Source organism: Accipiter gentilis, chromosome 6 (genome assembly GCF_929443795.1).
Source record: "Accipiter gentilis chromosome 6, bAccGen1.1, whole genome shotgun sequence".
In the NCBI taxonomy this organism is placed as follows: Eukaryota; Metazoa; Chordata; class Aves; order Accipitriformes; family Accipitridae; genus Astur; species Astur gentilis.
Genome location: NC_064885.1, coordinates 38,629,282 through 38,654,699, shown reverse-complemented (window position 1 = coordinate 38,654,699; position 25,418 = coordinate 38,629,282). Strand labels below are relative to the sequence as shown.

The window sequence follows — 25,418 nt, the reverse complement described above, 5'->3', positions numbered from 1 at the left end:
ATCCTCATCCACCCATGCCAGGAGTCTGAATCAGGACAAAAACGGGGAAGGAAGAAGAAAAGAAAATAAAATTAGGAAAAAAAATAAAATCAGGAAAAAAATTAGGAAAAAAATAATATTAGGGAAAAAAATAAAATTAGGAAAAAAAATTAAGGGGAGGTGGGGAAATAGATGAGAGGCACATCCACTAACACTGGCACAAGCTTTCAGCGCTTGTGAGTTTTTGCCAAGCTGCTGCTTCTTCCTCCTCCTCCAGACTCTGCAACTCACCGTGGGGCTGCGGACCCAGCTGCTGGTCCCTGCATGCAGCCAAGAGACAGCTCCTGGGCATCTCCATGATAAAAAGTCCCTTCGATCTTTGTTCTGCTCTGCAATAAATGTCACAGCTTGACAGCTATGCTGAAAAAAATACGGACGGGACAAACTGGCAACATTTTACAGAAGCCAATACAAGGATGCCCATTTATACTCGTGGAAGCTCTTACATTGTGCAAAAGAATGATTTAAAAAAAAAAAAGTGCGACATTTCTGATGTTAAATTCTGCAAAGTACACTGTGCACTTATTCTTGAGTGAGCTCCATAGAAAGAACTGGATATGCCGTAATTTGGAAATAATTTAACATTTTAATACCTCATGTGTTCAGCTGCTTTTGAAAGAACATTCTTTGTTATCGTTTCCTCTTGAAACAAGTACATAATTTTATTACTACATAAGGCTGGTATCACGTAAGCCCAAAAACATGTTAAAATCAGCTGCCTTCAGACATAAAAAAAATAATATCCATTTGCACACAGACTTGAATCAAGAAAAACTGGGTCAATCTCTTCTCTTATACCAAAGTAAATGCAGAATCAACAGCTTCATCTCAGGAGCGAGGGCTCCGAGGGTCTTGGTGGCTCTGCCACCCTCTACCAGTGGCCACCACAGCCCAGAAGGGTTTAGGACAGGACTGGGGGCTTGCTGGGTTGGCATGTCATTTCAAGAGATCCGCCTGAATAATTCAAACACAAACCTACACACGTATACTCCCGGCTACCTCCCTCCCCTTCTGCCCAGGGAGGGCAAAAAAGGAATTTGCATTAATCCTCACAGATGGAGATACACTGAAACATGGGACGACCAAGCCACTGATGTTACCCCTGCTCTACTCAGTTTGCACAAGCTCCCTGCAGCTGGAATTTGGCATTAACGCTGCCCCGCACCTCGATGGCAAACCAATTCTCGCTGTCAGAAGCTTTACACTTTACCTATTACTAACAACATACTGCAGGGGACTGGAATTACTCAAGAGAGCATAAGGTACATTTTTATTTTCTTCTAGCAGTGAAGTCATTCCACCAGATATAGACTGCCTTCGGATGTTTGATTTTTCTCCCTAGAAAGCAAGCATACATAAATAGCGTTCCCAGGAGGAAGGCCACACTGCCCGGCTTTCCCAAATAACCCCGGGGAGTATCAGGGGGGAGCCCAGAGCTGCCCCAGCACTTCCCCACTCTGCACCGACACGTACAATAAAATCCTATTTTATTTCCCACTCGGCACTCCACGCGAAGAACTTTTTTGCCCATCTCTAGCTGGAAATAAAGCACCATCGTGCTTTGTGCTTCTTCTGTCTGTATTCACATTTAGAAACAAAACACAGTTTGGGGTTTTTTTTTGGCTCCAGTCTGAAGAGATGCTCCTGCTCAGCAACTTAACGCACTTTCCAAAAGAAGAGGTTTTCCACGGTCAGAGAGAACACGAGCCCAAACACACTTTGTACATGCCATGCCAGCAGTTACATTTGAAGGAAACCAGCAGCCAAATACCACATCAACAGGGCTGGAGGAAGAGCGGGTGGACAGGAGCCAACACGGCAAGCGTGTGCATCCTCCCTCCTCCTCCTCCTCCCTGTGCCAGGTACAGCCGGGCTCCTCTTGTCAGATTAATTGACGCAGTCGGTTAATGGATAAACAATTAACCAGTGTATGCAACAATTATTTGCTAAGGACCACAGCAGGGCTGCATAACTCAGGATTTTTTTTTTTTTTTTTTTTTAAAGCTAAAGCTGTTTTCACAGCTGGCACCGACAAATCCTGGGATAAAGCACGGTCCAAACTTGGACCTGAGTCCGTCCCAGCAGCAAGCTTCACCCCGTCGAGATTAGAGCCAGATTATGGGCTCGAGAGGGAAAAACGTGACTTGCCTATGGCCCCGCCAGAAGCCCCACGACGCCGGGCAGCGGCTGAGCTCCCCCCGAGCCGGAGGGCACGGGGCAAACCCAGCCCCAGGCAGGGAGGGCAACACGGGGGGGTCAGCTGGAAAGACGGGACGTTCCACGTCCCTCTGCAAGCTTCTGCAAATTGCTTTATACGGCTCTGCTGGGTAAGAGCTATTTCACCTCTCGGCCAGAGTTTCCACGCAGACGCTGTCTGCATTCCCATCAGCAAGCTGAGGAATGCGCCCCGGGTTAATCTGCCTCAGGCTGGGTGCAAACACATGCCAAACGCGGTTATCCGTGATTCAGCGGCAAAATAGAAGGGCTGCACCAAGAAGGCCCCGTCTATCCAATGCCACTCGCTGCTGCCACTAATGATGGACTGGAGAATGGGCTCCTAAAACTTGCTGATAATGTCTGCTTTGGAGGCTGCTATTACATGAAGGACAGAGAGAACTCAAACGATACTGGCAAATTGTGGGAGGGTGGAAATAACAGGATGAAATTTATTAGAAACAAGTGCTACGTTTCAGTATTTAGCTGTTGCCATCCAGGATAGCAATTAGGCAGCAGTTGGTTAAAGGAAAAAAAGAAGAAGAAAAAAAAAAGAGGAAAACCAAGAAAAATAGCCGGGGTTCAGTGGGTCGAGAACCGGCAGTCAGAACAAAGGCACAAATCATGCCAAAATGCACAAACAGGGCTACTGCCTGCAAGCCAAAAAGGAAGATACGGCACAGAAGATGGGAAGAGTCAGCTCTAAAGCACTTGACCCGTGAGAACACAGTCTCCGGACTGAGAGAAAGAAGAGACTTGGAGGAAACACAACAGCAGTCTGCAAGCCTGTAGAAGACTGCAGCGAGCAGGATGGACAAGAGATAATTGCTCTGAATTGCAGGTTTAAAGCAAAGACTAGGGAGAAAAACCCTGTCTGATGGCAAAGGCATGGGACTGTCCAAGGAAGAGTCTCCAGGGCTGGAGGTCCGTAAGGACAGGCTGCCCTTATTGACCTTCCCGGGGCAGGGGAGAAAGAACAGACACCCCAGCTCCCTCCAGAGACCCCCAGCACCCACATACCCAAACCTGCCGCATATTAACAGAGGGAAGGCGCTGCTCCGGCTTTATCTGGCTCAGTCTGCCAGTGGAAAAGCAGCAAGGAGGAAAAAACAATGAAAAAAAAAGTCAGCGGTAAAGGAAAACTTTGGAAAGAATAAACAAACAAGGAAAAAAAGGGATACAGTAAAAAATTGAAAGAGGGGAAAAAAATATACTAAAACCCCCACAAGCACTGCTGACACCACCTTTGGCCAGCCCACTTTTTGGATTAATTATTTCCTCTTCCAAACACAACTTAGGCTTTCTTCACTGGGCTGTCCCCACAGCACTCGGGCCCCAAACGTCTTGAACCAGTAAAATACATGCATTGGAAACAGGGACTACACCAAGAATCAAGGTTTCAACTACAGGAAAAATTACTGTAAAAATCAAAATTAATTATATTAATCCCTGAGCCCTTGTGAATATATTGCAACCCCCTAGCTCAACCCTGCAACTTTGCAAGCCCAATATCTATTTTTGTTATTTACCATTTTGGTTATGCTTTAACCCCAAGTTATTACTTAGGGGATCATATGACAATCCCAGCCTTCGCTAAAGAAACGGTTTTTCTACTTGTTGCTGTGACAGAAAAGGACTTAACTGCAAGGTTCAAGCAAACTACTTGAACTTCACTTGCAGACTTAACTGCAAGGTTCAAGCAAATGATTTATTTGAACTTCACTTACAGACTTAACAGGCTACTATTGCAGGTTTTACAGATACAATGGAGGAATGCACTATTGCAATTTTTTAAGGCAAGAGTACTACATTATTACAACCACAAGCAATTCACAGACAACCACAAACTTAAAGCATAAACAATATTCACTTACCCCTCCAGGTAAGGGCTCTCAATCCCAGGGAAGTTACCTCAACCTGTGTCCCAACCAAAGAGGGGAAGGGTTTCCTTCACAAGCCAACTGTATAGTTGGAGAAGTGACTCCTCCATTTCCAACCTGAATCTTAGAGTTTTTATCCCCTGACTTGTGGAATGGTGTGTATGACTATGTCTGAGTGGATTATGATATATGCCTAAATGGATTACATATATCTGAGTGGAGTTTCCCCTTACCTTTCCTTTGCTGGTCTGTGATTGTTTTAATACACAAGGTTGTCATATGAAACTGAAGCTGAAGCCATCCAGGTTTTGGGGGTTTTTTACCCTACTTCCTCAGCAACACTATAGTGGTTGGATTGAGACTCAGGGCATACTATTTGTTACAGGATTTCAAGGCTCAGTTCAGGTTTTGGTTCTTCGAATGGCGCAGCCACCGCCCTGTTTAGTTTAGGGTTTATCAGAAAACCCAGGGAGACAGGACCTCAAGGCAACCCAAGGCTGGGTCGCTTTTGTAACCCCCCATGAGTTTCCTGTATGCACTAAACACGGTGAAACTCCTTTGTGAACTATGAGCCGGACAATCCACACAGTTGCATAGGACAACAAAAGCACAGCTTTAAAGGCATGGAAACCGAAAGGCAGAAAATGTGTATTTTAGTAAATATTCATGAACAGTCCTGTATTTTGAAGACATTCAAGTCCTTACATGAAAATGTATGCACCTGGTAATAGCACAGACTACCTAAAATTTGGTCAGCCTAAATTTATTCTTTTACATGTATCGTGGCAGACCTGCAACGACCTCAGATAATCGCTGCTCGTTAACGAGATTATGGTGCTGAGGAGCACCACGCAGAGCTATGAAACCGAGAAAGCCTTCATTTGGGAAAGAGAGGAGGAGGGAAGAGAAAATACATCCAGTAAAAACAGGCATTTCCCTGCTAACACCTCCCAGGGTTTGATGCTCTACATCAACTCCCATCCCCACAGCGAGAAATGCTGTAATCTCTCAAAGTTACCCTTATTCCAGTTCTCATGACATCTCTCCCAGTACAGTGACCTTTTTGGCAAGGGCTGTGACAATCAACCTCTGTTCCCATCCTTGGTTTTCATCCTGCCAGCAGCGCCGGTGGTGGGACTCACGCAAGTCTCCCTGGCAGCTCGGGCTAAAACAGTGCAATGAGATGACATTATTGAAAAGAAAAAAAAAACCAAAACCAAAACAACACCCAAATGACTTGCGCTGTGAATTTCATCTCTCCTCCTGCTGCTGCCAGCAGCCTGGGTGCCATACAGGCACTGAGAGCCCAGACAAGATGCCAAGCAAATCCTATGCACGATGCCCTCAACAGCTATTTGCCCTGCCTGGTGGCGATCAATCTTTTCCACCTAGATAGTTCCTAGTTCATCACATCTTAAACCCAAAGTTAGCTTTGGACCACTCCTTCACGGATAAATACTTTTGGCAGACAAGAGCCCTCTTTGAGGGGTTATTTGCATCCCCCAGGAGAAGCCAGGCTTGTCATCACCCCCGGATTTATGCCCCGGCACACCTTCCTTCCACAGTCCTTGGCAAGTGTCAGATCTCCAGCGAGCAGCCGGGAAATGTCCCCCTGGCTTGGGGTCCCTGCCAGCATCTGCGAAGAGGGTGCTGCTTTTCCAGCCCAGGAAAACCACATACCCATACCTTGCAAAAAAGACACACACTAATTTTATTTTTCAATATACCCTCTCCCACTACTTAATCAAAATCCAAGGGCTCTCGTGGGTAGCATATTACATTCCCTAAGTATGACATTAAAAGACAGCAGGCTTCAAAAATGCTCAGCAATTACTTAACCCTGCTCTTAAGTTCAGCACACAGAAGCCATTTAGCCAGATGAGCAAGCGGCCAGCATGGCACGTGGAGATGTCTCCTGAAAATCTGCCCTTCTGGGTGCTCATACTACAGGGACAGCGCAAGAAGATTAGGGCTTATTCTTTAAAACACACAAAACAACCCTTGAATAAGAACCAAAGCATTGCTCCCACCCTGGAAAGATCTGGAGCTGGAAAAGAACTGAAGTACAAATCCAAATCAACAATAAACATCATGTTCAGACATCCTCCTGACCTAAATTTCTTATCTTTGTCCCAATCCTGATAAAACCAAAGTATTTTAAAACACTGTTTCCAAAACAATTATTCTCACAAAGTTCCTACATTTAATAGTAATACCTTTAAAAGCAGGAGCTAATTAGCACTTCCCACTTTAACGACTGCAGCACAGTTCTCTGGTCCTGCTTTATTGATTTCCATAGTCCCTTCCACGTGAGGCTTACTGCCAAGCCACTAGCCTGCTCGGAGGAAAAGCTAAGTCATGGGAATCCACGCGGCTAGTTTGCAACAGGGGATGAGACGTTTCAAGACTGAGATTGCCTGGAAATAACAGGTAAATCTATGGAAGTCCCTGCTGCGCTCTCTGTACCAGGGCAGAGCCCCTTCTGCCCCTGCCCTGGGTTCCGCAGCATCCGTCCCCCAGCGTTCGTGCTAGGGAAAACACAACAAAAAAACCAGGCAAGTCAAGGGAAACAATGAGGTAAGGCACCGGTCATCACAGCGGGCAGCGCTGTCATTCCGCGGTGACTAACCCACCGCCGTAGTCAGAAAACCCCTCCGTGCTGCCTTTCTCCCCACGCCCAGGACCAGCCTAAGCGTCAGGCGCTTCCCAAGGACTCATTTTATTTGCTTTCCGGAACAGCAGAAGGAAAAACATAAACATCCACGGATGAGCAGCGGCTGCTGATCTCACGCCGACGTGCTGGTTGCTCCCGCTCCCCGGCAGCGCACCCTGAGCACAGCCTCCGCTCTCCTGGGGAAGCCGATAGGTATTTATCAGTGATTAATGCCAGCCCTTCACATGTTTTTTCATTGCCGTGTTTTGGATTCCTCGGGCACGGACAAGAACGTACAAGTACGGCACTGGCACCTCATGCTGCGCATCCTCCGGGGAGCCGTGCTCCACCCCGGCATCACCCCAAATCCTCCCCTCCGATGCGGTCACGGCACAAGCACCGCACACAGCATCCTTGAAAACCAGGACAGGGGATGCCTGGAGCCTCCAGCACCCGGTTGTCTACCCCAGAGACCTGCTAGCACTGTAGCTGTGGATGTGCAAAGGGAACTGCGGATATTGGCATCGTTTTGGCATCCCCAAACCCCGTGACCGAGGTGCAATGGGGAGCGGCCAAGGGAGTCCCAGGCTGAGGGAAAAGAGGGGCTGGAAAAAATAACCCGCTTGGAAGAGCACAAACAGGAGGAAGGTCAAGGGATGCAGCACTTCAGAGCGCTGACAGACACACAGAGCTTGGCATGAGGCAGAGACCATGAAAGCTTTATATAAAGTCCTAAAAGCCAGGAGCTTGCCAGGGTGATAGCATAATGCAGAGGACTCTTGGAGTAACCATCTCCACAACGATCGGAGCTGACAAGGACCACCGCGGTGCTCACAGGATGGCAAGCATTGCTGTCGCTCTTATATATAGTTGAACGTGTCATATAAATGCAGGACATATTTTCACGATCTAAATGTACAGATGTCTATGTGGCTGATGTCATCGCTCCCCAGCCCTGCTCCTGCTCTACACCAAGGCAGAGAGAGCAGGTACATGTCAGGAGATCTCCGTCCCTGCTCCGGCTGCAACCTCCTGCTTATTGCCAAGTTTCCATTAAGTGGGAACATTATTTTTCTTTTCTCCTCCTGCCATTAAAAAACATGTGTGAAAGCACATGAAGGTGCCAACTTTTTGTTGACCCTTTATGTGACTTGCTCAAAGAAATGACAAATTTCTCAACAAGGAGCAGCAGACTAAGTCCACGCAGTTTTACTAATAGCTTATCGCTTTGATAAAATGCCATTTCCATTGCCTTTATTTTTTTGTTTGTTTGTTTTAATAGAATCCCTCAAATAATTTGCATTGGAGAAAAAAAAAAACATTTGGCACGAGCAGGAAGGTAGCACCACAGATCAGAACTCAGAGTGTTCCCGCACGAGCAGCAGCTCCCTCCCCTGCCTGAGGGTCCAAGGCACGGGCTCATCAGCTTCCCCGGGGGCACCACCAGCTTCAAGGAAAACCCCTGCAGGGTGACCACCACCTAAATTTTGCCGCTGCTTTTGTCTCTCTTAAAGAAAGCCCCCAAGCACATCAGGTTGATGAGAGCGGGAGGAGCTGCAGCACCCTGGGGACACCACGAACCTCCAGTTGTCCCAGCAAGGGGACGTCGCGGCTCCTCTCTGCTCGCGGCTCCTCTCTGCTCCTCGGCCAGCACCCCGCTGTCTCCCCATCCCAAATGGGACCCCACAGCTCCTTGAGAGCGCCGTCACCTGCCCAGTGTGGGGACAGGTCAGAGCCACCAGTGCAAAGCCCCATGACAAGGTGCAGCCACCTGCATCGCCCCGAAATGCTCCCGTACCCCTGCCTGCAAACCTGAATGTAGCACCTTTCCAAACTGAAGCTCCCTAATGTTTGTTTTTTTCTTTTGGGTTTTTTTTTTTTTTTTTGAGCAATGCTTTTTAAGACCTTTCATGCATTCTGGCTAATAAACTCCACTAGAATTTGATGTCTCCATCATCACCCAACTTCCATTCCTTACCCCACCCCTAAACCTAAAGTGCTGAATGACCTCAGCTCCCACCGTCGAGCTGGGACACCCAGCACCCCATCTCCATTGTACTATACGGCATCGTGCCCAAAGAGCCAGCAACAATACGTGCCAGAGGAGATGACAGGCAAGAGCATGCCTGCTCCTGTTCTGCACTTCCAAAAGCAGCTGCTTATCCCCAGCCACGGCCAACAGCAGGCACCGACATGGGCAAACATCAGCCCTTGGCCTCCCTTTCGCACCCAGAAATCTCCTACCAGTTCACCAACAGCTTCATCTGTGGATCTAGAATAATATTAAGGCTTCCCAAGAACTGCCTCTTCCTTCTCCCTGGCCAGCTAAAGCAAATATTCGAGAACTTCCAGTTTACAAGAAAAAAACACAGTTGGCTTGGGGAAGTCCCAGAGGTAATTGTAAGAGAAGCTGTGAGCTGAGCTCAGAGGACGAAGGTGACATTGTCCCCAAGACTTCATGGAGGGCTTCAGGTGCCTTTGCAAATCAGCCTCTCCCAAGGAGACCCTCCATGGGATCTCCATACGGCCCTCCATGGGATCGGAACAGCACTCAGGACACATGGGACTTGATTTACCGAAAAATTAATTTTTCTATACCAACAAGCGTTTGATTCGTTATCAGAATTAAGGATGAGCAAATAATTACAGAAGTTCGGTTCTGATTTCATGAGTAACTCTGGAACAAGGGCTGAGGTTTCAGATCGGTACCTGCTGAACTAAGATAAAAACCAGGCAAATACAATAGAAAATTGCTCATTATCAAGAAGTAACTTGCAGAAACACAATAGCTTTCCTATGTTTCTTGCTTAAATACAACTAAACACCTGCAAATTTATGCAAAATAGCTCATTTACACACATTGACAATACTGACAGCTTCCTTAGAACAAAATAGATGCTTCAGATTTTTTTCTTTTCCTCTTTTCCCAGAGGGGAAAAAAAAATGCCTCCATCAAGCCAGCACAGAAGTACACTGACGGCAGGCAGTGAAAGATGATGCTGTTGTCTGAACTCAAATTGAGCCTCAGCTGCCTCTTCATTCCTCTCCCTTACCCACGTAACCAGACCTCTAGCACCTTACAAGCAACGCGGGTATCTGGATGAGCCAGAGACACTCTGCAGCTCTTTCTCGTTTTGCGAAAACTCCTGTACAGTATTTTTCCACACGTTCCTAGAGGAAATCAGAGCGTTAAGGTTACAACTTACAAGCATAACCCTCCAGACCTCAGCATAAAGATGGGCGGCTACACACGATGAGCCAAAAATTAAATATTATTTTTCCCTCAACTGCCTTGATGTCCTGGAGCAGCGCTGCTCAGAAAGGTGTCTCCAGACAGTTTTCTACGTGTACAAAAAAGCTGTTTGGCAGAAGAAAAACAATAGCTTTGGGAGAGAAAAAAAACAAACCTCTCAATGGGTTCAGACAGCAGTTCCCATCTTGCCGGTTGTTTCTCCCTGTGAATAAAATGGCTCGTTTGCCATAATGGCTGCCAAAACTCAGTGGGATCAGGTCTAACCGCAGAAGTTTCAAAGCCACCGTGAGTCATCTACTATTCTTTTTTGGTAAGATTTAACTCTGGGTAGGACGCTTAAAAAAAATATCAATCCATTTGCAGGAAACCTCTGTCATGGAAAAATACACTTCAGAACATCTCATGGGGACTACATAAATAGACATTTAGAAAAAGAGGAACGAGAGACCAAAGCATTTCTTTCCAAAAAGACTATGGTGCACTGCCTGCTCTCCAAATTGTTTCAGCATCCCCTTAGCTGTGACAGAGAGAGGACAGCTGAGTTTCCTGGGAGACCCTAGCACCCACAGGCACTTCTCACCACCCCCAAGAAAACACCAAGCAGGGCAGATTTGTGTTCTTCACGCGGAAAAGTCAACTGCATCACATAACCCCACCTTAACTTGAACAAAAAGAGAAAATGCAGGCCCAGAATATCTGCTTGTTTTACCTCTTGCGTGGCACAAAGTTTGTTGAGAGAGAGAGAGAAAAAACTTTTATTTTTTAAATTAAAAATGGCAAGGTTGCCTTTAGCCAGGTAGTGGAGCGCAGTTACACGGCCACAACACCCCAGGTTACCGAAAGTGTTGGAAATGTGCGATTAATTACTCTTGCTGGTTTATTTTTACTGCGGGGATCTCTGGAGGCTGCAAGCAGGAGTCAGCCCAGCTGATGGTGAGAGAAGCCTGTGCTGCGAGATGCATCCGATCCGAGAGCGATGCAGCTAGCCATGAGTGCCCACGAGAGGGCTGTGTTCTAGGAGGGGGGGAATAAAGGCCAGGGAGGCAGGGGAAGAACAAGAAATGAGGATTTCTGATTAATAAAATCCTCCCAAAAGTCCGGCTGGTAAAATGAGTAAAGCTTCTGGGGAGCAGCTCAGCGATGCTTCAGTGCTCAGAGGAGCCCCAGGGCACGTCACCAGGACCCTGATGGGAAAAAAGCCAAAAAAGCAAGTTCCTGCACGGCAAGACAACCAGAAACGCCAACTGGCTGTGAATCACCCGCTTGCACGGGCTTGGACAGAGGCCGTCAGAGCACTGTTCTGTGGGACATTGTCTGCCCGATACTGCCTTTTGTCTCTGCGCCCTGGAACGCTCGTCCCAGGGAACAGCGGTCCTTTGGTGCCCGGACCACCTTCCCCAGCCGTGGGAATGGAGCTGCCAACATCCCCCAGAGATGGGGAGCAGAACCGGGATCCCCCCACGCCTGCTGCCGGCCCTCAGGGAGCCCCGGGAAACAACAGGCATTTATCGGCGGGTTTATCTTATTTAATCAAAAAAGCCCTTGTGATGGATGCGCACGTGAGGGCTCGTTCCACTGGCAGAAATAAAAATCTGAGATAGGAAGCAGGCCTACTCACAGCTCGACCTGAAAAATGCAATCAAGGAAAGTACAGTTTAATTCTTCTTGCACCAACAGAGGTGTAAGCCAGAAAAATAACTCCCAACGCTGTGAATATTCTGAATATCTGCTGCTGTCAGTATAGCCTAAACAGGACTCCACACCCAGGGAAAAAGACTCTTTCTTTTGAGCAAATCTGCAAACAGCGATGAGGCTTTCCATCCCCCCCAGCTCTCAGCTCTGCACGTCCTCTCTCAGAGGCTTTCCATACCCCACCCCAGCCTGCCCAGGGCGGACGATGGAGGGATGCTCTTCTGCAAAACGTCCACATTGCCTTTTTGTTACAGCCTTTCTCCCTACTTAGCGAGCTCCTTAGGGCAGAGGACCCTTTCTTATGTTATCTATGCCTTCTCTGCTAGAAAAAAAGGGATTGAGGAGGAAGGGGCAACGTTATTACGCTAAGATAACTAACGCAAACTGGCTACTTTGCTGTCAAATCCTACTACAAATTTCCTGGAGCTCAATATGGTCAGCACTGCATCCCCAGAGCGCAGTGCAAAGGGGGAAGTTTTAAGGGAAAAACAGAAACACCAAAGAGTATAGGTGCGAATGCCGCACGCAGCCATCACCGGTCAAGCAGACGTGTGCCAAGGAGACGCTGCCGGGTTCATTCCCATCCAGGCCCACTCTCAGACCTGTTTTCTTGGCAACAAAGCAAGCACATTAGCCTGATAAGATTGCTATCTCGAGGCGATTATCTCGATATCGAAGTCCTGCGTGTCTTTTTGGCAATAACACCTGACCACATGCCGCGTTGTCACCCAGCACACCGCGCTCGCTGCCAGACAGCGCCAGGTCCTTCTGGTAGTTGTCCCATCCCTCTCCCTCACCCCCTTTTTTAGCAAATTTTCCCTCCCCAGCGCCTATTTAGCCCGGTATGAGCCAGAGCTGGTTTTAAATTACAAGTTTTTATTCTCAGAGACAAAACTCGCCTCCCTGCTGGCAAGGCAGCAGGACATGCTGGGGGGGGATGCCCGGCCCCATCCCAGCTCCTTTTGGGGTCCCGGCTCTCCAGCGTGGGCGCAGCAACCACCAGACAGCTTCTCCCCACCTCCCTGCGCTAACAGATGGGTGCCCAGGCGAGCCGTCTGACAAGACACGAGCCCTGCTCCTGCTTCGTTACATAAACCCCCAGGTTCGGGTGTTTATCGGCTTTAATTCTAGATTCCAGAAAGCAATAAATGCCACCACAGCGCGTGGGCACGAGGAGGGAGGGATGCACAGAGCACTCAGGGCAGCGGCGATGGCACGCGATGCCGACCCCAGCAATTCGATACCTCCCACTATTGCTATATGGAAACAGAGAAAAATGAATCCTGAAGACACAAGCGTGTACAGATGTATATAAAATTTATGATCTGCAAATCCACATCTCTCTCCTGTTTGCTCAGCACAGGAGCCACGATAAGGGTGCAGGTCCCCTGCCCCAAGGGCCACGGCTGCCTCCTGCCACCCTGGACACCCTGTGCCAAGCAGGTGGGGGAGCAGCATGGCAAATGTTTTGTAAAGAAAAGCTGGCAAACAGCTTCCCCCCCCCCCCCCCCCCGCCCCCGCTTTCCAGGGTCTCTGCACGCGTGGAACGGGTATGTATATCTGGAAGATGCTCATGAGTCCATGAAAGTGAGTGGCAGGGCAGGGGTACCTAGCTAAAAATTATTTTTGTAATATGTATATAAAACCAAAAAAATTTAAATTGATAATATAGTATATATGTAGCTCCATCCTGCAGCTCAGCAGGGCTGAGGTCTGGCCCCACAGAGCCAGCTGCAAAGAAGCCAGGCTGCGTGCCAGCCATTCGCACATCCCACATCTCAGAGAGCAGAAAAAGCACGGGAAGCTGCACCTGAATATGGACCGAAAAAAACACCTTCTTTTTGGCAAAAACAACAACAACAACAAAAAAAGGTTGGCCAAGGTTTTGTGAAGGGAACGGAAAAAAAGTACCCAACCACACCTTCCGCCAGACACATGGCCATGACCAAATCTCTCTCAGTCCTTGCAAGGAGAGTTCCCAGGGCACAGGGCATGTGAGAGCAAGTTAAAAACATATCATCAATTGTCAGCCAGAGAATAGGAGGAAAAGGCAGGCAGTGCTTGCTCTCGCTCTCCTCCCTCCTCAGCCTCGGCTAAGACCAGGTGGTTAGTGACTTTAGACGCTCCAGCAACTCAACACCCAGAAGAAAATCAGACTGCTTTCTCAGCTCTGTTATACACAGATTTAGGGCCACTGTACAATGCTTGTTCCCACTCAAACTTTTTTATTAGTATTATTTTTTAAATGACTTGCTTCAAAATAGCTGTTCCAATGTCAAATTAAGGAACGACCTGTTTGCAGCAAAGGCAACAGGAGGGTGCTTCTCATAACGGAGCGTGATGGCTTGCTGCAGAGCTCTGGGGCTCCGGTTATTTCAGAGCCTGAGTTTCTCCTTTGGTGTGTTCATTAGGTAGAGATAGAGAAGATAAATCTAGAAGCCTGTAGGAACATTAATAACTGATATCTCCTTTCCGATTTCATTTCAAGGGAATAAAATTTGTGGCAACACTGGCAGTTAAATGCATTCCCCTGACACTTCTTTCCCTGAAGATTTGCTAACTTGCTTTAAATCAATTACCAGAGAAGAAATAACTGTAAAAACCCAAGTTCAGTTCATAACTAACAGATAGAGACACAACTGCACTTCTTCGCAGGGTGTATCAAGGAAGAGATTCCTCAAATCACTGCTGGAGAGCAGACCCACCGTAAAACACAGGATCTTTCCTTCACTGCAGACACACCTGCAGTCCAAAGAGCGCTTCATAAATCACAGGGGATAACATCATCAAGTTGACACAAGCCTTTACGCTTTGCTACTATTAAGAAAAGCAGTAAAGATTTCTAGGTGAGGTACAGGATTTCAGCCCGCTTCATGAAAGAATGATTTCACCAACAAAGATCACCTACCTAGCGCTTATAATTTTTTATATATATATATGTAAAACAGTATCTTCAGCAGTTTAAAGAAGCTGCAGTTCTCAGCCCAGCAAACTCTTCCTCAGCTGCAAGAGCTCAGGAGACACCTGCCAGCAACAGGATTATTTGTGGCAGGAGTTCAAGCCTCTCAAAATAAAAGGAGATCGCGGCCCTCAGGAGAAGTCACTTTATTTTTTCCTGTAAGACCAGAGCCTCAGCACTAATTTTCAATAATCCTGAAAAGGAGGACATTACGTACCTGGACAAAATTAAATATGCAAATGGGTATTTAAGTGAGGCTGAGGCCCTAGGATCTTCTCCAAGTAGGAAAGTTAAATCTTGGCAAAAGAAAAAAAAAAGAATTAAACAGATGTACCTCTCAAACTTCCATTTAATCAGCCGAACCACAGCCTACAAGAATCTCTGTAAATTTGAATAGGTCTTTTCAGAGGGATCTGGGGTTTTTTTTTTCCCCCAGCCTGTTTTGAGAAACCTCGACCCTCTCCCCCGGGAAGCTGGGACCGAGCCTGGGGCTCAGCCCCCCCCGGCCAGCTAAATCCTGCACGAAGACAGGCAATGGGGATGCCGTGGCGGTGCAGGCACCATGGCTCTCCCACGTGCTGCACCCTCAGCCCCGGGGAAGGCCAGCCATGATTTCCCACTGCAAAAAAACCCCTGATTTTACAGGTTTGGTGGTATCTCACAGCAAAAGGATGGGAGAAAGAGCCCCTTTCAGCCACAGGTGAGGGCAGGGTAGTCGCACAAGGGGGGCTGGCGGCCAGCATGCCACACTGGTGCTCAGCACCCATTCCCTGAGCAGGGATCAGGGATCCCAGCATCCTTGGGCAGCGCTCAGCATCCCACCGTAGCACTGACCCTGAAGCAAAGGGCTTTCTGGATATTCACGGTAAATACAGCGCAGACCGATGACAAGCTGAAAAGGAAGGGTATCCCAGGGGCTTAAACTCGGAGCTTTCCAACTTCTGGCAAAGCTGGGCAGGATTTGGCCCCAAGACCCAAGCCACAGAGCTAACGCTCCTGGGAGCACGATGAGAAGAGGCGGTCAGAAATTGAGTTCCCTGGTTACCTGCAAGCCTCCGGCATGAGCTCACGCCATCAAATGCCAGCGACGGGATGGGAAGGAAAACAAGAACTCTTGAGTGATTAAAGACACTCGAAACAAGTATTCCCAGCCCCTGAGCTGCAAACACGGGCAGCTCTGAAACGCAAACGCCGTAGACAAACAGAGCATTTGTCCCAGTGGCTACGGACGTGCCAGCCTCGCTGTGACATCCCATTACTTACAATCTTCAGCCGAACACCAGACTAACAGAGCTTCATCCACCCAATTAAACTATCAGCGTTTGTCCCCCAGAGAGCCACGTAACTCTAACGACTTCAGCGGCATCGTGCAGATTTATTTCAAGGACGGATTTGGAGACTGCGTAGACCTGGACACGGAATGGGTATTGTCCTGCTGTGTACAGAGAGCCCGTGTCAGCCCTGACCGAAACGCTCCCAAACTCAACGGAGCTTGCACCGGCTTGAATCGTTGCCCGGGCCAGATCTGAGGCATGTTGGGGCTGAAGATTTCCAACCTCCTGTACCAGGAAAGAGCATCGTGCCAAGTCAAGGGAAGAAAAAAAAAAAAAAAGACAGCTACAGGCAGAAAAAAGGCTTTCATTGCAAGAAATCGAGCCGACAGCTTGGCAGAACAGGTTGTTGTCAGCCGGCATGCCGGGAAACTCTTCAGGTTTGTCCCGAAACGGCGGCTGCTGAGAGGGACGGGGCCGAGACAATTTTGCCAGCTCTGGAGCCGCACACCAGCCAAAACCACCTCAGAAAACCCTGAAGTTCTACCGGCTCCCGGACGCAGAGCCCCAATGGCCTCGCTGGATCCAACCCCCTCCCCTCCCTTTTCAAAGCACGAAAAATTAGTTAAGTCACCCCAAGACCGTCCCAGAGGGCCGATAAACACCTCCCGTTGCCGAGGCTGGGCGGCAGAGCTTTGCCAAAGAGCCCGAGCAGGGAATTCACTCGAACGCCAGCGCCCCGCGCTTGAGAAACCGCCTTTTTTCTCCTCAGAAGCGCGCCCAACCCCCCCCCCCCCCCCCCCACACACACCCCGCAAGCGACCGGGAACCCCGGCTCCTCCCGCACCAACCTCCTGCCCCGCTGGGAGCAGCCGCCTCATGGTGCCCTCCGAGCCGGCGAAGCCCCTCTCCCGGCCGAAGAAGCGGCGTCCCCGCAGCCCGAGGAGCCGCCCCGCAGCCCGGCCCCGCCGCTCCCCGGCTTCCAGCATCCAGGCCGGGCCTCCCCGCAAGGCGAAGGGAAGCGGCGAGCCGGCCCACAAGGCGCTCCGGCCTATGAGAGCTGGGAGTGAGGGGGAAAACCACTCCCCGCCAGTGGAGGGAACGGGGGGATACTGGGAGGAGGGCTGGAGGGCCGGGGAGGGGGCTTGGGGGGGGGGCTGCCGCTTTAGGGTGGGCTCTTCTGATTAGAGAAAGGGGAGGAAAAAAAAAAAATCAAGAAGTGATCCATTAACAGCAAGGGGAAGTCTGCTTTTTTTTTTCTTTTCCAAAATTTCAACTCCACAGCCACGCAACTCCAAAGACTCAAAGCGCTTTGCTCCCCGCTCCTGCGAACGCAGCTTTCACAGGGAGCACAGGGGTTTTTCCCCCTTTTGTACTCTTCTCACAGAAGCCCAAGGGCTTCAACAGGGAGAAGTTGGTTTTTCCCCCACCACCACCAAGAAGCAACATTTGGTGAGGGGAGCAAATGAAAAAAAGTCTGTGCAAATTAACAATGAATTAAGTACACATGCAATGTTATTTTTAGCAGAAGACAACCTAGTAATTATGGTCACATATTGTTTGTATCCGAGTGGTACTTGTCTGCGTTTTTCATGTTACTTCCCATATGCCCTTTTTAATATGCAAAGAAGCAGATTTTGTAGCGAGAGGGAGAGAAAATTTTCGTGCTTATAGAAGCATTGAACTGACAAGCAGAGAAGCAAAAATCCTCCATACGTTAAGCAGCTATAATACAGTCTTGCATGCTGGTAAAACGCCTGAAACCTGTCTGCAGTACTACAGCTTCCACCGCCGCAGCTGTACAGGGGACATCTTGGGGACTTTTTCCTGGGAATTCAGTGTTCCCGCTTCTGTCTCTACAGCAGGATTTCAATAAGGTTGTTAGGATATTTTTCTTCCTTAAAGGATTGATTTTTTTTTTTTTTAAATAGTGAGGAACTGAACCGTGGTCCTCAAATCTACATGAGATAAATAACCCAACTTTGGTCACTGCTAACACAGAGACAGACTCTACCTGTGTTCTGGCAGTGCAATATTGAAGTTTCTTCACCAGAACAGTACCTGCCTTGGCTACGGGCACACCTGCAGCACATGGGCTTAGCTCATTTGCACTGGGCTTACTATGACTTGGCTTACCAATGGCTTAAAACCAGCATGAGCAATGTGCTTCGTGTTTAAAAATCAAACTCTGAGATCTAAGGTGGGTTCCCAATAGCATTGCAACACATATTCCTTCAACTCATGGCATTGGGCTCAAACACTGCTATGCTCAGCATCTCCAGAGAGCTGCGAGTCAGGGCAGCTCACCAGTGCCGTCCGTCTTGGGGAAGGAAAAAGAGAGGACACGCATTTCTAACACTCAGCATCACGAGAGAACGAAGCAACGGAGAAAGGCAGGGTGGAGCTGGTCCCTCCTGCCTGGGATGCCCCGTCTCTTCCGTCCTCTCCAGCCTCATCTCTGCTAGCCCTGCAGCACCCTTGGGCAGGAGGCCAGCAGGCTTCAGGGGACTCCCGACGTCTCCCATCTCCACGCGCATCAGTACAGAGAGGGGACACCTCGGACGCGGAGAGGAACGACTCTCTGCAGTCAAACCCAGCGCTCATTTTGGCACTCATCGCCTATGCAATCGGCTGGCTGAATTCAGGCAAACCTCGACAAATCCATAAACCTTAGCTCAGTTAATGCATATTTAATTTCTCTGCTGCTAGGTTTGCTTTGGCAGGCACTGTGAGCAGGACTAAACCAGCAGCAGGAGAGAGCAGACACTCTCAACGAGCATTTTGGCACCTACGTAGCACAATTCCCCTCTCCTGAGCACCACGACAGAGCAGGTTCTCCACCCGCAGTTACCATCTCTTCCAGGAGAAACACTGTTTTGCCCGTGTCCGTTGGCGATTTGCTCCACTTCCCATAACCTTCCCTGTCCCAGAGGCAATTCATAAAGTGGACACTTGGCGCACACACCTTCAAAAATATCTCGAGCTCAGAAGAAACACGATATTGTCTGTCAGGCGTTTCTTTGGTTCTCTCTTCCCAACTGCTTTTCAATCTTCAAGAACTTCCACACATCCCTCGGAGTGCACTCACTGCTGTCGCAGGGGGTGTGAAGTTTTCTTACTTAACATGAGATGCTGGTGCAAAGAGCACGTTGTGTGGCAGTCACACAGGGATCAATGCCGCTGCAGTCTGTAAAACCAAGGTGCTAATGTTAGGAAGCCTTTTTTTCTTATTATTTAGTTGCCCTTCAGTCATGTTTTTTCTTCTCTCTAAAAATTTTCAGTGCCATGCCTAGTGAGCTGGCCAAAAATGGGGATACATGAGGCATATAGAACCACCTGCAGAAGGGCTTTTTGAGAACTAAGACCCTGTGGTGCTGTACACTAAAGCCAATCTGCCAGCTGAAAGGTAACCCAGGAAAAGAAAAAGGGAATTTTTATTTTTTTTAAATAAGAACCTCATCCTCAATCTTGGTCACCACTTGGCATCCCAAAAACGGGGAAAGGGGAGGAACAGAGGGACAGCGGCAGCTAGACACGAGAAAAATGCCAAACTATGGCCTCAGCGAGGGTGGGAGCGGGCACATGACAGCAGAAAGAAGCCGTCAACTTCTCTAGGCATCCCAAACCATTTTCTTGCACCCAGAAAAGCACTCTCCCCTTTCACTATATGGCAGAAAGCAGTTCTGCCCAAGGGCTGGAGCGCTGGAGGGCCCTCAGTGGAAACCCAGATGTTCCTGGTTAGGCAAAGTACCAAAGTGGGAAAACCAAACAAACCATCAATTGCTCAAGTTAAGCACTCTTCTACCTGTCCTTCACATCTGCAGACAACCCGCAGGACCTTTTTCCTCCTTGTATCTCCCCTTTATCCGCACAGGCATTCCCTGGGCCGGAGCGTGGGTGATGCTGGTGCCTCTGCAAAGCCACAGGGGGCAGAGGGGAACTCGGAGGGGGAAAAAACTGGGGGTTAGTTTTTCCCCTAGTTGGGTTCCATTTGGGAAGGAGCCTGCAGAGCCCCAGGGGAGGGAGAAACCGGCTGCATCGCCTGACAGCGAGACGAGGGCTGGCTCTGGCACCGCGGGATGCCAAGCTCCGGCGTGGGACACCACCGTGCCTCTGCTGGAGTCCTACTGCCCGTGGAGCAACAGGTCTGCGAGCAGTAGCGGATCTACAGGTCCTCTGCCAGGTTTTCAAACAGGCAATTTCGTGTCCCATAACACAGTGACGCTGCAGCTCTCTGGGACAACAGGGCTGGTGCCTGAGCATCACCTCGCTAGGAACTGGAAATGTGTTTTGCTGTAGCCATTTCAGAGCAGCGCAATGAGAAAGGGCCTGAACGCGCTTCCATGAGGTGCGCAGAATGGCGCTCAGCTCCTTCTGCCGAGACTGCCCCAACACCCACCCAAAGACCACCTGGGTTCCCGTGGACGCGTGCCCCAGACACCCCAGGAAAACCCTGCGGGGTCCACGCTGGGGCAGCCACTGGTGATGCTGCCAAGGGTGGAGCAGCACAGAGACAGCCTAACGTGGGCCAGCTGGCATTAAGCCACACACATACACAAAAAAGGGATCGGTATTGTTTTCTCCTGCAAGACCAGTATTCCAAAAGGAAAAGGGGGTGGTGGTGTGGAAATCACATTGTTACGTACTTTTTTTTTTCCCCTACCCCCTTCAAGGACCGAAATTGTCCTCCTAACTTTGGAGGAAGAGGCAGGGGAGGAAGTTTTGATGAAAGGCACTTAAACATGATGGCCTGACTTGGCCACAGTGCCTCCTGGGAGTTGTAGTCATATCTTCTCCACCCAAATTGCTTTTTTTGGCGCAGCTCCGCAGCACAGTGACGCTCCCCATGACACAGCAGCAGCCCCGTCCCAGACCTCCCTGCCTGCATGGCCAGGGGACAGCAGGACCCCCTGGACTTTAGTTGCTACAAGACAGCCCGGGGGCTGCTCGGGATTCAAACCTTATTGGGGTTTGGCCAGAATATTTCAGTTTTCTTTCACAGTCTCCCCCTCTCACAGAATTCCCATGGAAACAAAAACAAAGCTCGCGCTGTTTGGGTTTGGTTTTTTTCCTCCTCTTGAGGGGAGGGTGTGAATGAAATTGGTAAAAGAGGAGCTAAAAAAAATATATACGTATGGAATAAAACATGAAATACCACTTCTTAGCTTGATCTTCCCTGCGACGGTGCATCTCTGATCCATGTCACCCCTTAAGACCCTCAGGGGACAGAAATGGGCCTCAGAGCTAAAATAAGATGTTATTTCCTGTATCGCAAACTTGCTTTTGGGCAGGAAAAAACCCAAACCCGAACCCTCCCGCACCTCTCCTCCCTGGCACGTCATCCCACAGGTACCATCGTCCCGCAGATGCCGTCGCATGGGAGCTGCCCCGTGCAGCCCACAGCTGCCGAGGCCCCAGCGGGCAGCGCAGAGGCACAGGGCTGCAGGGCAATGCACAGCTTCAAGGGAAAAAAAGGGGAGGAAAAAAATAAAAAGGAGGGGTTTTTGCAGCAATTCACAAAGCTTAAAGGAATGCCAAGCACGTCAGTATATGAAGCACAGTATCTGGAGGAAGGAGAGAGTGGAAACCGTCTCCTTATGGTGTTAAGCTAAGGCACACGCTGTCTTTCTATTTAAAACCCTGCGGTAACATGAACGCCAGGTTTGTGCGAGCTCAACAAGTCCATCTGAAAACAATTTACATGGTCCTCTCTGCTGCAGGATCTGGGCACCTGACAGCTTTTAATGCCTTACCATTCCCACACAGTGGGCTACCGCCCACCTTTACCTGCTGGAGAACCAAAGACCAGATCTGGAAGGGCATTTAATTCACCACAGAGACCAGCGTGACCTCCCCAGGGTCCAAAGCGGCTCTGGGATGGGGACATGGCCCCGCAGGGTGCTCAGTGCTGCTGCCCCCCTCCCCTTTCCCTGCGCCTCAGAACCGATGCTGGGTCCAACCCTGGCTGTGCTAAAAACGAGGGGTTTGCTACCAACACTGGGTACCCAGGCAATGTCCTGCAGGCCAAACCATCCCAGCAATGCCAAACCATCTTTCATCCCCTACCAGCACCCCCAAATTGTGTCCGGCCAGGAGGGAGCAAGAAGAAAGCAAGACTCAATCTGGGGCTAGGGTTTGGGGTCTGCCTCGTTTCTCCCTCATCTTCCTCAACAGCAGTTCATTAAATGGCAAATTAAATGTTTTATCATTTGTCCGTAACAAGTTGTCAAGTCCGTACGTTATTGTTAGCAATGGGAAAGGAACTAACTAAAATATTCTTAAAGTATGTAACGAGCACTTGAGTAAGAGTTAAGTAACGAGCACTTTAGCTAGGAATCTAAGCAAGACACGCTCCACCCGTTTTGTTAACAGACAAAGGCTTACATAAGCTGGGTGTTACATAAAATCCTAAAATAGGGAGCCAGAGAACTCCCCCACCTTTGGCTGATAGCGTGACTGCAGCCCCCATATACCTGAGGTGACACCAAACTCACTCTGAGCTAACCTGCAGCTGATGGCCAGGACTGGAGACGGCAGAAACAAGGAGCGTGGACAGACGTGCCCTGCGTGTGCTTACACTAGCCCTCAGCATCATTTGGGCTACGAGTCCGGATTTACTCTCACGCTTCTCCGGAAACAGCCTGTACAGTAACACGCTCCAAGCAGCTTTATCATCGCTGTGATAACCAAAATATATATATATATCCGTTCTTGTATTCTCATGTGTGTCAGGTCAGGCTAAACACCATCAGATCCCAGGGTGCCATCCCAAGGGAATTTTAACTGATGCTTAGGAAGGAATACGCGAACGGGGCACGGTAATGGGGAAGCTTCTCCGGGACTCTCCCCGTCTCCAGCGATTTGCAAGGGACTTTCCTAGCCAGGAAATCTTTGCAATTTTACAATGCCTCATAACTATTTCTTTAAATAAATTGTCCGGTCAGGTTTTAAGTTCATGTGAACTTTCAACTTCCACAATATCACGCAACAAAAACCACCACAATTTACCCTAATTTATCTGTAGAAATAAAGGGAATCCAAGTCTTGCAAGATCAACTACTATAGCTAAAAAACACCCAGGCTGGCAGAGGGTGCAACCTCCTCATCAGGTCTTGCATGCCTGAAAGCCTGTCTGTCTCAAGATGAGTCCTCTACCTCAGTAAAGAAATATTTTTCCTTCCAAAACACCTTGTGTCCCACCTTAAAATGCACTATTCCAGCACTCAGACAATCAATTCAGCCCACACCAATGGTTACTTCCTAGACATGAGGTCAAAAAAAAGCCTCAGAGAAGAGGATTTGCAATTGTCTTCACAACCCAGACACCCAATCCTCCTTCTAATGCAGATATCGGATGCAATTTCACGAGAAGTCAGGGATACTTACCTGGTTGGGGGGAAAAATAAGGGGAGAAAGATCTTGAGGCACAGGATTGTAGGCCAGGCAGAGCAAAACATATCAGGAGTTACTCTCTGGACTACAAGGGTGCCATTCATTACAGTAATCAGTTTGCTCTGCAGTACTTGCAGAGACATGCCAAGGCTGTTATGTGATTCTGCTCGACTGACATGCGTTTGTGATTTGCCTAACCTTCGCTCTAAATAAATGGGAGCTGCGCAGAGGGAATTTTGATGCAACTCCCCTGCTTCTAGAGCATCCTCCCTGGCTGCATCCTCCATGTGTCCCTGGGGTTTGTTTTAAGGAAGAGACAGACAGAAGGCAGGCAGGAGGAGAAAACGAAGAAATGAAATGCAAGCTGTCTGGCCCACTAAAAAAAAATAAATCATAATAGCCTGTCTTTGTTTTCTATCATGTTATTTATCTTACTTCAGAATTAAATCCAGATGACATAGATAAGACAGTGGTGACCCCTAGTGCCCTCTCCAGCTGCAGCTTCTACTGTTATTCCCTGTATTGATATTTGAGCATAAGCAGGGGGAAGCAGCAGCACCTTTCAGATTTGTTCTTCATTCACAAAGCCTCACTTTCTCTTCCCTTTCAGAAACAGGATCTGATTTCCTTTCCCTACTCAAACTTTATTACTGCGAGGCGTACGCTGCAGCATCCCTTTGTTGCTGTTGTCTGGGAACAAAATTAGACAAACTTACTTGTGTAAGAACTTACTCTATTCCATTGACCCTTTATCATGGTACATTTATATTTATTATGCTTACAGGAAAGAAAGAAGAGCCTATTTTGCTCACTCCAAGCCTGTCAAGAGCTAAGAACGGCCATTCAAACTCCTGAGAAGAAACCTTTGTCTTGTATAAAGTGTATCTTGCAGCACCAAGCCACTGAAAGGAGTGAGTCGTTCCTGTGACAGCCATCAGTATGCACCATTATTTTTTTTTCCCTAGCAATGTCGAAACTCTCTGTTCCTGTGACTCAACCCACACCAGATGTGCCCCGCTCGCTGGGATGCTCGTCAGGGGCTTTTCCTGGTGTTATCAGGGGAGAACAACACTTCTTCCAGAAAAATCTTAAGACACGTCCTCACAGATTACTTTGGGATGCAGGATTTTCCTTGAGGAAATAAACAATCTTAGCATAAGCCTCAAAGACCTTTAGCTTCCTGATAATGGAGGGTTTTGGGCATCTCCCCTCTTGCACAGGCTTCTCACCCTGCTGGGGTAGGGGTCTATGCCTCCCACCCCCCTGGCTACGTGGTACCACTTCTACGCGCCGCTCTGGGGAACAGCGTTGTGCTTTTCATCATTTGGCATCTCAGAATTCCGCGTATTTAATAGGATCTCGTCATCACCTCCTCAGCCGAAGAAGCCGCCCCCCCCCCCCCCCCCCACTGATGGTGCCCACAGCAACGTCTCCATCCTCAAGAGAGCAGCAGATGCCCCTGTGCAGCCTTACGGCCTCTAACGCCTGTTCTGCTCCGGATTTCTTCCCTAACCCTTGCAAGCAGGCGTCAGCACCCGTAGCCATCACCCCGGCACCCCGCTGGCCGCACCAAGACGTGGAGCCCAGGTCCCTAGAGCCGCTACCCATTTCCACCCTCACCGCTCAAGCCCCGAGAACGGTTTAAGCACTTCCCAAACCACAATTAACTCCCCGGGGCCACATTTAAACCTCCGAGCCCTGCACGGGGGCACGGCGCGTCTCTCCAGCCCAAGCCTGCTCCATTGTCCTCGCTCCCCCAGCAGATACTCACGATGCCATCACCGTCCCCTTTTCACCAGAAACAACTTCCAGGTCTCGGCCAGCCCTTCCTCCCCAACATCTTCTCGCTTTCGCGCAGATCCCCCAGCTGCTCGTCCCCAGACTTCCTTCCCCTAAAGCCTACAGGCTTCCTGCAGCCTCTTCTGTGCCCTCAGCCAGGAAAGCAACACCACACTTCTCCCCAACTGAGCCCTTCGCTGGCATTTATACCTGTGGCTCAGCCCAGCTGAGGATGGATCAGCCGCAGGTGAGGCTGGTTGATGCCTCTGCAACAAGCATTTTACTC

General features: G+C 49.1%; 1 protein-coding gene across 5 annotated transcripts in view; it reads right to left on the bottom strand.

Moving 5' to 3' along the window:
- Nucleotides 1–25,205, bottom strand: part of PLD1 (phospholipase D1) — a 74,616-nt gene extending 49,411 nt beyond the window's left edge. The window contains exons 1-2 of one of the 5 annotated variants that reach the window (XM_049803978.1): nt 25,125–25,205; nt 18,927–19,148 (exon numbers count right to left, since the gene is read on the bottom strand). The gene's annotated coding sequence lies outside the window, so the exon portion shown is untranslated. Of the gene's footprint in view, nt 1–16,812; nt 16,985–18,926; nt 19,149–21,116; nt 21,134–25,124 lie in introns of those variants that run through there. The other 4 variants (XM_049803981.1, XM_049803980.1, XM_049803979.1 and 1 more) reach the window with 4 other exon arrangements.
- Between the last annotated feature and the right edge of the window lie 213 nt (nt 25,206–25,418).